A 13,995-nucleotide genomic window follows, 5' to 3' on the forward strand; every position below is an offset into this window, starting at 1 on the left:
CCCCTCTGCAACTTCTACAGATGGTTCCACGTCCTGCACCGTTTTGCCCAAATCCTCGCGCAGACAGATTACCAAATAAACAGGGCTGAATTATAGTGCTCGTAATCTCAAACACACATCGGGTTGCAGACGATCTGGCACACATTTGTTTGGCTTGAGAGTTAATGAGTTTGGATTTAGGACACTAATTTGGAGTCAGACTCTCGTACGGCAAGTGTGTTAAAAACAGCACGCTGATGAAAAGGAGAAGTAGCACGGCCTCAGGCCACATCAAGAGACTCTTGGAAAAGAAAAAAAATGTGGGTTTTGTGCAGGGAAGTTGTTCTTGGGATGGCGAGCGTGGCCTTCAAGGAATTTAAATGAAAAGAGAAGCCACTCGCAAACAAGCAATCCCAAGCAGACCTTGACCTTCCACTGTATTTTTAACGCCTCCGCCAGTCAATAACACTTCAAAATGAAAAAAAGGGACTGTGATGAAAATGAATTTGCACGGATTATTTGGACCCAAAGTTGGATTAAATAGACTTCAGATGTATTATGTGAAGAGGCAGTCAAGTATGAAGTTCCCTGCGCTGACCTCGAGTTCAATTTGTTGCCGGTGTTCTCTCCACTCTCTGGGAGTTTCAGTATAGTGAACAACTTCATGTGAGTTTTTACTTGTTCTCTTATTCAATTTCCTATATGCTGAGCCAGTTTTATGACCCTCCGGGCCTGCAAAAGCCATTCATATCTTACTTTAGAAGCCCATGCTTCTGCTCTGACAATGCTGAGGAATTTCTGCTACGCTTAAAATCTTTAAATGTGTCAAAGCAGCAGCTCCGGCTTTAGTGTTTGATCATATATTACTGTTATATTCATTCTCTAGCTTTAGTTTTTGCACTTACATGGTCAGATATAGGTGTCTGAGCTGTCTGTCACGGGAGCACGTTCAGAGCCTGTCTGGCTCTCTCTTTCTTGCTTTCATTCTTTCTTTTTCTCCAACCTTTAAAAATGTATCACGTTTCAAGCTAAACTGTGCCGGAGTTTAATTCACACCTCCACCCCAATGGGAGCCTTTTATTCCCTCTTTTTTTGTTCGAACACCTGTGGTGGGCGTGGAGGAGCACTCAATTTGGCTGCGTTTCTGTTTATCAATGTACAGCCGTCAACATAATGAAAGCAAAAACTTTCTCGCGTATGCCAATGCCATCGCTTTAAGCATACGGCCCCGAGAGTGTGAAAGCATAAATTACAAGCTAATGGCTGACAGAGCGGCAAAGAAAGATAGCGGCTGATAGCGAGTCAGGAGCTCTCGCTTACTCTGATTTTCACAGCATCTGATAAACAATAACAAGGATGTGCAAGTAACTGCCGCACTGCAGTGGCATGTGTTTTTTTTCTTCTTCAGAGAAATTAATATGAGATGATAAAAAGATGCAGATTTGTACTATCATTCAGAATAGCTTCAATAGCTCATCTCAGCCATAAAAGTCTGGAAATAAATCAAAGGTTTGTTAAATGTGTGCGCCTCACACTCCAGAGAGTTAACCCTCTATATGGATGACTGAGTACTGCAGACTACAGACCACAGTAGAGCATCTAAGACTACAGGGCTGTGGGCCAGACATGATTATTTACAGCACAAGGGGATATCTAGGCTTTATGTTTTTTCCCCCCATCTTCCACAACACAGTGGCTTCCATTTAGAGAATAAATCCTGAGGTCATTGCTTAGTGGAGAAGAGTGCTAATGTAGGACTTTCTCCTTCCAAAGTAAAAAAAAGTGTCCCCAACCTTTTTTGTGCCATGGACCAGTTTATGTCCGACAATATTTTCACAGAGTGGCCTTTAAGGTGTCGTGGATGAATACAACAAAATAAAACCAGTACCGGTACCAAAAAAAGAAGATTTATTTATAACACACTTGAAAAGATCAAGGGAAAATGATTCACGGACTGGTACCGATCCGTGGCCCGGGAGTTGGGGATCGCTGCTTCTTTCTGGGCTACGTTGAATTTTTCACTGGATAATATTACTACAGGCATGTTAACTAGAATTTGATTTGCTGGACGTCTACTCAGGCAACGTTTTGGCGTATTGCTTCCAGGCTTACATTGTATAAGGGACAGAAAAATTGGAAGTAATGCTCCTTAATCGGAGTACAGCATCAAGTCAGTTAAACCTGCGGGATATTGATCTGGTTGGTTAAGTAGCAGAGGGGGTTGTTAATCAGTTTCAGCTGCTTTGGTGTTCATGCAATTAACAACAGGTGCACTAGAGAGGCAACAATAAAACAACCCCTGAAACAGGAATGGTTTTACAGTTTTGCATTTGACCAGTGTCAGTGTCACTACTGGTAGCATGACGTGATACCTGGACCCTACAGAGGTTGCACAGGTACTCCAACTCTTGAAGGATGGAACATCAAAATGTGCTATTGCCATGTTTGCTGTGTCTCCCAGCAAAGTTTCAGGAGACAGGCAGTTACTGTAGGAGAGCTGTTGAGGACAACAGAACAAAATGACTGGGTTTGCATCAGAAGTTAGTGAGGGCGGTTTCCATCCACGCAGCGACCCTCGGAAAACCCCCAGAAACTATTCTAATGGTTGTGAAACAACAATCAGACTGAGGTGTCACAAAAATCAACATTAATGGTCCAGGGGAGAACGTCAAATGTTGTCTTTATGGGGGAAAGATAATAAAACAGCACCGATATCACAACAACAGTGTGGATCAGTCAGGAAATGAGAAAAAATCTGCCCAAAAAGATATAAAGCTGTCTGGCCAGTGGATTCCTGTTGTTTGCTTTGCACAGGAGTACAAATTATAGCTTTCACACTAACCCAGCCGAACCAAATAGATTAAGTGTTAAAGCACCCAAAGGTCTTCTGGAAATTACAGGGGGACTCTTGATACTTTTCTAGGATGTTGTGGTCTCGCTGGGGCAGCACCATTTCAGCAACAGTCAGAACTGTTCAGCTCCATAAAAGAGAGGTAATGGGTAAATTCAGTGATGGCCCTCATGAGCAACTCCTCCTACCACCTACATCCATAACCAGCTCCTTCTGTGGCTTCTCATACTTCAAGATTTGCTACTGCACATCGGTGTCTTATCCCAACACTCGCTCCTGTTACCTTTCTAATTTACTCTGTACATTTTTAATGCATCGTCATTGTGTTTTGCCTTTCTTCATCTGGTTACGCTTTACAATTTCTTTGTTACTTATCATTAAATTGATCCTTTTGTGCGAATTTTCTTGCTAGCCTGAAGAACTGATTCAAAAGAAAGACATGGAATATCTACACTTGACACTCAGACGTGAATCAAAAGGAGAGTGTAGCTTAATCCGCACAGGACGGTGTGTATGGGCCTGGCTCATGAAATCCAGCTCTTCATATAGTAAACGTAGGAGGGATTAACTCTAGTGATTCACAATTCAGGTCAATCTTTCCCCGGCAACAACAGAGAAGAGATTTTGCCGGTATTGATGGAAACTAAACCCTAAAGAGCTTCAGCTTCGAGGCAGGGCCAAAAGAACAAGAAAAAAACAGCTTCCTTTGTATTGTTAACCGATGGATTCAAAATGCTAAATCACTGTTGCTCCACTTCTAGACCTTACACGTCCTAGCGCTGTTGGTACAGAGGTAATATGAGTGACACGCAAGCAACAGGAATACTGTCTGGCAAAAGTAGAAAGCGGGTCCCGGCAGTGAGAAAGTGGGGTAAAGTCTCATTACGAGGCAGAGCACAGGTCAGGTCCCATGAGCCTCTGCTCTCTTTTTTTCCTCTCTTTGCTCTGCTTGGACTTTTTCATCACAGTAAGACATTAGGTTTACTTTGGCTTAAATTTAGAGCTGGGAAACAGTAATTTTGAGCAGCTACCTCAATTACCGCGAGTAACCTTTTGGTCTCACTAGTACAAGCTTTTCTGTAGGACAGAGGTAGTCGCAACTTTTCAGTGTCCTTTCTCTCTCTCGCTTGCAAATAGACGCCGAAAGACGCAAGGTGTAAATGTAGAACCCCACTGTGGGCTTGTTCAAGTCTCGGTACTTTATACTTCAAATGAAATGATGGATATTGACCTCAGATTAGGATTAGGGTGTTAGACTATCAGGTAGATCATAAAGAGATTGAAATGAAAAGTAATGAATGGGTTTAACACCGGGCGGTGGCGGCTTGATTCTAAACGACAGAGAGCCAGAGTTGTCATAATCAATCTAAAGATCTTTTCGCAACGTTAGCTTTTTGACAGAAAACCGCTTTCAGCCGCTGCTGATCTGTCACATTTCATCTCATTGCAATTTCATGGGTAAACATTTGTGGAACCAAGTGGAGAAATCTCCCGTCTTCATCTGAAATGGATGGCCCCAAATGTTTCATTGCCTTTGGTAGTCGCCCGGTGGTTAATATCTATTGAGATGAGTGTATTAAAGCATGCCCTATATGATGAGAAGCTCCCTCCTTTCCCCCTGACAGAATAAGGAAATTACAGCTCAACATAACATCATTTCATTCAACTTGTATATTCATTAAGTGGAGATACGAAGCGACAAGCGAGGTTTTAATCTCGGCATTTTTAGAATGGAAAGAAAAAAAATCGGCCCACAAATTGCTTTTCATTAGCTTATAAACGCGCATCATCTTTTTTGATCGAACCTTGAGTAACAACCGTGGCATTTGATTAGAAAAGAACTGGGCTCTGTTTTCCTTAAAGAAAAGTTTTTCAGTTCAGGAGTGGGTTTTTCTCCACACAAGAAAGGAGCTTAATTTTCTTTAATGTCAGGGGGGTGATAGATCAGCTCGATGGCAGAGATAAACCACTGGTTCAGCCCTGAGTTTCTTTCACTTAATTTCGCAAAGTCTCCGAGCCTATAAATCAGCACTGGATCTCAGCTTAATTCAGATATCTGCATAGATCACCTCGCCGCTTTTCTTTCTCTCTTTATGGGATTTATCATCTTAAGTAGAAAGGAATCGTTTTCAGGTGGTTATTAAATTTCTTCAGTCCCTAAATGAACACGTGCTGCATGTCAGTGCAGATGGGTGGTGAAAAAAACTGCTGAGCGAGGCAGAGCCGAGTCACTCGGGACCTTCTATCTTCTGCTACGCCCCTGGCCCCCAAGCTGGCCTTCTGTAGCAATCGAGTGCCTTCAGTTTTCACAAACTCCGCCACGCTCTTTTCCTCAAAGTCTGCCTCACGAGTCTTTTTTTCGGCAGCTCTCCGTATGCAAAACCACCGGCAAACATGAGAGAAGTATTGCACAGGCAGCCTACCTCCTACACTGTTCTGTTCCTTTACAGAAAGATGCAGAAAAATACAGTTACAGTTACACCTGAGTTCTGATACCCTCATTTTGGATGCCAGAAGGTAAGCCAGTGTCTGGCTGAAAACAATTCTTGGTTTAATAAAATGCAGCACTTCTTTAAAAGGCCATTTTCCGCCTCAGGCTTGTTTGTGGTTGGCTATGAATGCACATTATTTGCGTGCACTTTTTTTTTTGCCGCCTGGAGAAAGCTGCCATGAATGTTGACAACAGCCAGCTCTACCAGATCCTGCACTGACCATGTGTTTCTGTAGCTTTTCATCCACAGCTGGATTCAGTTCGCATTACTCAGATTTTAACGAGGCTAACTCCGTGTTCCAAAACAACTCGATAAATCTTAGCAGGGTTTGAGCGAAAAGTATTCAGTATGCTGTCAAAAAACCCTCTGATGTCTGAATGTGGTACTGGTGTGGAAATACACCGTCTGGATATCCCAAATTTTTGTTACTACCGTATGTTTGCTACCAGGCAAAAAGTCTAAAGTCTAGACATCAACCAAGTCTGTAGACATTTGTGGCTCACAGGCATCTATGGAAAGCTTCACAGCAATCCAACCAATAATTCTTAACTGTCACCTGCACAGGATAAACACGGTAGGTTAACCGACAGACACAACAATCGATAGCAACACAACAACCGACTGCTAACATGGCCGAGGATAAGTAAATGCTACACGTGTGTTGAATGAAACACAAAACGTCTCACAGATGGAGCCATGTTGTATTGGTGGATTGGTGAAGGCATCTGTGCACAAGAACACGGGCAAAGAGGATTACGATCCTACCACCCTGCGTAAATCAGGCTTGTTTTTGTGTGTCGCTTTCCTTTTCAGTGTCATCTAATGCAATCATCCTTCAATCAGTGTTCAACGGTGAAAATCTAATCACGCTGGTTTAAGGTTTTAGAAAGCCATCTGCTTTAATCCAATTCTTGACAAATATCTCTGTCACGGCGCTCCCTCTGCCACAATAACTACTAACCATTTCAGTGGGCTAATTTTACGGGTTCATCTCATTAGGGAGGAGACAGATGTGAAGGGTTGACAGTGTTTGAATTTTGGAGACAGCCGGTTATACCTCTCACACCCTCGCCCATCCCAGCGGGGGAATATTCCACCGCTGTGGCCACGGCTGGCTCTTCGGGCATCTGGACAACGACGGGCAGACGCTGAACTCCTTTCTGCCTGCCAAGGGCCCCTGCCTTACTCCATATTTCGCGTTCCCCGGAGCCTGGGCGTCGGAATGCCTTTCCGAGCATCTTAAAGGGCAGCTCACTCAGCCGTGAAAAACAGTCGAAATACTTACACTTGCCATAAATACCCATAAGCCAGGCAATCTTTCATGCTTTATAATGTTGTCCTCGTGAAACACGGCAACACTGAAGGCCTCTGATAGGGAAAACAAAAGGCAAATGACGGACCGTGCCCTTTTGTAATCTATCAATTTCTTCTAGAGCCTTTTGTCCTTCGAGCTGTGTGCAGCATGCAGGCCGGGCTGCTCACAGCTGTGATTGCACTGCCCTGAAAATGCCTGGGACAGTGTCCGAACTTGCTCAGCTGCATTTATTCGATGACCTTTCAGCCGATGCCACCTCGACTGAGACGTTCCCACGGATCATCCTGACATATCTGCTTCCCTGTTACAAAAAAGGATTTGTCAAGTTAGTGGAAATCTCTATTAGACAGTCCTGTAAAACAAAAAAGTGGTGTTTACAGGCAGCTGTGGCATTTACACGGGGGCCATAGGATCGCTTAGCGATATTTAGCATTTCCTGGCACTCTGTAAAGCTACTGGAGTGTCTCCATCCTGCTGGGTAAGTGAGTGGACTGGTACCATTAGCAGATAGACTGTGGGCACTGGCTACAAACTTAAGACCCATTGTTAGAGGAGCAGTTTAAATACCAGCATGTTGTTAATACCCCCACACGCTGATTCACACATACTGCCTCCTCACATACACAAGAGAACACGCACACGTCAACACTCCTACCTTTGTGCCTTTTTTTCCCAAGGAATCACCACTGTAATTTCCAATAGCCCCTCTGTCTCACTGTGTGTGCGAGAGAGAGAAAGAGAGTGTATGTGTAGCAGTCAATACAGTATAAAACAGTTCTTCTCTTGTAAGAGAGGTGAATTGTGCTGTACAACCACTTAACCCTCACTCCCCCCTATGCCAACCTCCCATGGCAGTCCCAATAAAACCTGGATTATTTTTGTAGCTCAACGTATGGCTGCTGACTTTACAAGCTCCCCTCCAGCTCCTGTGTGAGAGACTTGAGGCAGCATATCCAAAACCATCAATGAAGGTCTATTCAGCTGGGAGGAAAAATAAACACCCTTACCGATCCATTTTCTTTTGCTTTGCTTCAGTCTGGTAATATAAAGAGCACCATTAAAGCTACAGTTCCCCAACCAAGCCTGGTGGCTTTCCTGTCCTTTCTGCAATCGCCAGCTTTATCTGTAAATGTTTTTACAGTATGAAAGCCCCTTCCTGTCTGCTATAATGGAGGGTGGCAGAAAATTTTGAATCTTGAGAAACTATCCGATTGTTCAGTCTGACGTCACTAGCCGTGTCTGGGTCTAAACTTCGCTGCAGGTCCATATATCAAACGATCACTATGGCATTACTGAGAGTTGAAAAACTGTCTAAAGTCTTTCATCTTTAATAAAATGATCAGCGTTCTGCTCTACCAGGTGTAACAATTGAGTTTAACATCCAGGCATCCATGAAAACGGAATTTATGACATTTAACGGAGTTAGAAGTTAGCAGGGAGTTAGCTCGCTAGCTTCTATCTAAATACAATATAGCATGTCCTGACTGCGGGGTTTTGGAAACAAATTCAAACGTACAGCTCTGTTATCACTTTCAGCATAAATGAAGACAGAAAACTAAACAGCAGTGACGTTTGTAGGGTTACTGAAGTTGGGCTAGCTGGTATATAATGATGTGCTACGTGACCGCTAGCGACACAGCTATGTTAGCATAATATAAACAAGCTAACTTTTTTTCCACTTGATAAAAGTTAACGTGAGTGTTCTCGGTGGTCAGGAACAAATGTAATCGCATGGCAGGATGCTGTAAAAGGACCAAACTTCAGCCAGGAGAACAACTGAGATAATCCATCCACAATACGAGGTTAGTCATTCATATACTGCTGCATGGGCTGGGCTGTAGTTACATCCTAAGGTTTTAAAAACTGAGCTTAAATAAATGATTAGTGGTAATAAAAGCCGAGGGAGGTCAACAGTGATCACTGACTGTTTTAGGAGCTTTTTGAGATCAAATAGAAGAAAATACATAACATTAAACATGTTAACAACACAAAAGCCATATTAAACGCAGACTACTTTAGACCCGGAAGTAGGATTTGTCGCGTCATCACCGAACAACCGGATAAGGAGTTACGTGAGAAAGATCATCTTTTGACATTAGAAAATACAACAATTAACTGTGATAAACTGCCAAAAGTCACAGTTCTCTTGCCAGACAGCAGTCTGTGATGCCTCGTTCAGATCTTCAAAGCAACTTTAGTGCGTTAAAAATAAAATGGCAGTCTATCAGTCTGTGACTGAATGGGGCCTAGACGGCAATTAAATGCAAGCTGTTTGTGATAATAACTGTGATAAATCTGCAAAACGCTCAAATCTGTTGCCATCTGCAAACGCATTTACATACACAGAAATTCAGAGTAAAATTCACATTAACCAGTTGTATTCAAAGTCCAGCCAAAACTTCACTGGTTTGAATCACAAAGTTCTCCACTTGGTTTGTCACAATGACAGACACTTTTATATATAAATATCACCAGAACACAGTAATTTGGTACCCAGCTCAATAAGGAGAGATTATTAGAAGGAACTGAACATGATTTATTTATATACAGTATTCAGTTTGAGGTATTTGGTGGTTAGACTCCAATGGCCCATCACAGCAGAACGGAATCCCAGCGGAGATCGGGATAAGTGCAGGACCCCCCAGAGTCTAAATGCTGCTGTTGAAGATGAAGATGGAGACTTTAATAGAGCCTGAGTGGCAAGGAAGAGGCTGTGATGGGGAGGAGGTGGGGGAATGACAGATCAGCGGTGAGTACTCGGTTGTACGTGAAGGCTGATTGGCCTGAAGAAGGCAGGCAAAAAGATGACTGGATTAGACTAGCGATGTCACATTCAGCTTGACAGCGTGGGAAAGTGGAAGTGACGTAAAGCACAGATTAGCTGCCAAAACCTGGGAAGCAGATGGATGTGTACCACAGATCTCTCTGGTTGAACTTAACCAAAAGCTTCATGTAAGTTCTCTATGGTAACAAGATGCATCAGATTGATTGTCTGTGTCTATAAAGTAGATGGAAATTATTTGCAAGCTTTCACAAGAGGCAACCAATTAGACTGGTTGTCTCTCGCCAGGCAACCAGTGGAATTGCCTTGTGATCAGAAGTAGTTTCTTAGTTGGTCAATCAGTGTACCTTCACTGCACCTACTTGCAATTGGTCACTGAGTGCAAAAAGAAATTCAGTGCAATAATCACAGCGAGATTGCCAAACAGCACAAGGCGTTATTTTTACACTAGCTGGCCGCTTTCTTCTACTCAATGAAAAATTACGTTTAAGATCTGACTAAACAAATCGCTGCAGGCAGGCTCTGGATGTAAACTGATAAAATGTTCTTGTGTACACTGATCAGGAATAACATTATGACCGTGACATGTGAAGTGAGGAACACTGATTATCTCTTTATCATAGCACCTGATAGTGGGTGTAGATTAGGGCACAAGTTTAAATTTTTGTCTTCAAAGTTTATGTGTTAGAAGAAGAAAAAATGAGGGCAGAAGAGAAAAAGAATGAGGGCATATTGTGATGGTTAGACGGCTGAGTCAGAGCGTCTCCGAAAGTGCAGTTCTTGTGGGGTGTTCCAGGTCTGCAGTCAATGTCTATCAAAGTGGTCCCAGAAACAATGCTACGGTTTTGTTGGCTAAGATACCACTGATAGAAACAGGAAAATAAAAATTGAAATTGGCTAAAATAACATTTTACTTTTGATTAAAATGTTAAAATTTGTTTGAAATTTGCACGTCACACTTTGTTTTTTATTATAACATTTGAGGGTAGAAAATTGAAGATAAAATTTGGATTCAATATATAATTCATGTTACTCAAAGTCCATATTATATATGGTGAAATGCATTTTGTAAAGAGGAATACTTTCAGTTAGAGACACATATCTTGGACAATACCAGATTAGCAGTATAGTATGACAAGATGACTCTAACTCCTGAAACTCAGATTTTCCAGCCTGATTGAAAATGCTTTTTTTTTTTTAAATTCCACATCTCAAAAAATCACAATTATTTCTTTGCGCAACCAACAACCCCAAACTATCAAAAATACTCAAAGGAAAAATTGAAAAAAAAAAATAAAAAGCTGGTAGGATGTTTTATTTTTTTGCATTTTCAAACATCACTAAATTCAATACAGTACGTAAAACTGAGGATTCGTAGGAGGTTGTGCTTGAAGTTTACTACCATTACAGCTGAATATGTTGTAGTAGACAAACATTACTTTACTCGAATTACAGTTCTATGTATATATTTATATATAAATTGCCCTCTATTCTTCAAGCTCGGGTCCTCTACCAAAGGCCTGGGAGCTTGAGGGTCCTGTGCAGTATCTTTGCTGTTCCTAGGACTGCGCTCTTCTGGACAGAGATCTCCGATGATCTCTCGCTTAGCTTGGGAGTCACTGCACCGAGTGCTCCGATTACCACTGGGACCACTGTTACCTTCACCCTCCACATCTTCTTGAGTTCTTCTCTGAGCCCTTGGTATTTCTCAAGCTTCTCGTGTTGCTTCTTCCTGATGTTGTTGTCATTTGGTATCGCTACATTGATCACTATGGCCGTCTTCTTCTGCTTGTCCACCACCACTATGTCCAGTTGGTTAGCCACCACCATTTTGCACATCTGTATCTGGAAGTCCCACAGGATCTCCCATTTTGACCTCAGGACTTCCACGCCATACTCAGCACAGATGTTTCTGTACACTATGCCGACCACTTGGTTATGGCGTTCCATGTATGCCCTGCCTGCTAGCATCTTACACCCTGCTGTTATGTGCTGGATTGTCTCAAGGGCATCTTTACACAGCCTGCACCTGGGGTCTCGCCTGGTGTGATAGACCCCAGCCTCTATGGATCTTGTGCTCAGAGCTTGCTCCTGTGCTGTGTAGGGATGGGTATCGTTTAGGTTTTATCCGATACCAGTACCAAACCGGTACATTTGAAACGGTGCCGGTGCTCGAACCGGTGCTTAAAGAATGGAGAACACAAAATTGGTCCAAAAACCTTTCATGTTCAGCTGTTTTTTTGTAAAAAGATAACAACGTTAGCCTTTTCTGCAGCTATAGGGGATTTATGTTATCACTCTTGGCTGGAAGCAGTGCTTAATCAATAGGGAAAACACAAACTTTGTCCAAAAACCTCTCATGTTCAACTGTTTTCCACTTTTTCTTTGGTCATTTTAGCCTTTTTGGCCAGGGTGAAGGGAGTATCTGTTAGGTGTGGCTGTGTGCAGGCAGGAATAGGACCCAAGGTGCAGACTCCGGAGACAGATGTGAACTCAAAACAACTTTAATGTTAAACTCAAATATAACATAACTGGAAAAATCAAAATAAACTTACACCAGGAGGAATGACAGAACACACAGCTAGGAAAACGGTAGATCGCGACACGGACACAGAGAAACACAGGGCTTAAATACACAGAGGGAGCAATCAGGGAATGGGTAACAGGAGGGAAACACAGCTGGGGCAAATCAGAACTGACGAGACCAAAGAAGCATAAACTGAACACACTGAGAAAAGACAGAGACCTTCAAAGTAAAACAGGAAACACATAACACAGACTGAACAAAGACACAGACTCACATGCAGGCACTACAAAGGGAACAGAGACGTGGGAACAGGGCAGACACAAACACTGACTGAACACGGGGATATAGGAACTTAAGATACACATAGACGCGAACTAGACAAGGGGATGCAGGTGATAGGGGAGACAGAGCAACAAAAGACGACAGAGACATAAGCCATAAGACGGAACTCAAAGAAACCAAAAACTAGGAAGTATAAATAATATCAAAAACTCAAAAACCCTGGGTCGACGACCCAGGCATCCTAACAGTATCTGCCATCAAACGAGAAGACAGGCGCATGTATCCACGACAGTGTTTGCTAGTTCACCTTATATGCATTAATGTAATAACACTTTTAGCGTACTCAACATAAATTACACACGAACAACATTAAGCTACTCACGCAGAGAAGAATGGCTGCTGCTGCCATCATCATCCTCATCATTTCTGCTACACTGGCAGGGCTAGGGGCCAGGACTCTCCTCTTCGGGTTTTTGGGGGACGTTGCTAACTCTGTGTCCGATAACAGGCACCACACCCGCAGTAGATGTGCTCGGTGTGAGATCTCGCAGCAAGCTATTAAATACGGCGCATTTCTCGGCTTTTAACAAAATGCTATACGTCACCAGGTGTTTCATCAGATTCGAGGAGTTACCTGCTTTGACAGTATCACAGTATCAGCTTAAAGCACTTGTTGCAGGCTGCTGAGTTTGCATCTTTTGCTGTGAAGTACAGCCAGAGTTTTGACCGCTTTGCCTTGGGCATTTTTAATCTGTAGCTCTGCTCTAAAAGAACGTACGTACCTGGGCCCGCCTACTATTCTTGGAAACGTAAAATGATTGGCTAGAATCTAAAGTGTGTGACATCTCAGAAAAAAAAAAGCACCGAAATAAAGCATTGAAATGTGCGCTGCTTTTCGGTCTGGTTACTTCTGTCTTTCAGTCCAGCTTTGTCCAGCTGCTGGTAGGATTTCATGGTGTGCAGTGCCTGTTAGAACTGTACAAACTGTCTTCATTTGTACTTTGAGTCCATCTATCCGCTCACATATAATGTATGCACTGCTGCACCAATTTTCTATTTTCCTATCAACATACCGTATAAAGAAGTGAGGGGTGGTTTAAGACTTTTGCACAGCACTGTGTTGTTAAGGTGTTGTACAAAGTGCAAGTGCATATTTTACAGCTTTTCTAAATTAAGACCTGGCTCCAAAGAAAATGTTATTGAAGTCTGGCATAAGACCCCTCCCCCTTCCCCAGACCAATTACTTCTATACCGTCCCTAATTTTCAACATATTACAAAAACACGGGTTGTCCACTCTGGTTAGTCTCGTTGACCGCTGACAATAGATTCTCTTAAATTATGGGGTCGTTTCGCAGTGATAAAGAACCAAGCCACTGTCAAAGAGGGATATGATTAATAAGCTAGGTAATGTAATTCACAAATACTTGGACTCCTTTCTCAAAGAATACATTAATTTGCTTATTACCTGCTCGGGATAGAATTTTATACAGCACTATATTACCTTGATGTCATAACTAAAAAATTGTCACTTGCATCCTCTTATCCTTTAAAATTGGGACTGAAATTAATTTCCCTTCCTCTCTGAGCTGCTTGATAAAATCAAAGTCGAGAGAATATCTGCTCCAGGCAAAGCCAACTTTTCAGCAATTTCTCATCAGAGCTCGACGAGATGTGCGAGGAGGACGATGACTAATTCTATGAAAATTAATCAGGGCAACTGCATGGGGGTGGAGTGCGTGGGCTGGGGGTGTATTTCCTGGATAATT

Source organism: Astatotilapia calliptera, chromosome 12, assembly GCF_900246225.1.
Source record: "Astatotilapia calliptera chromosome 12, fAstCal1.2, whole genome shotgun sequence".
NCBI classification, from domain to species: domain Eukaryota; kingdom Metazoa; phylum Chordata; class Actinopteri; order Cichliformes; family Cichlidae; genus Astatotilapia; species Astatotilapia calliptera.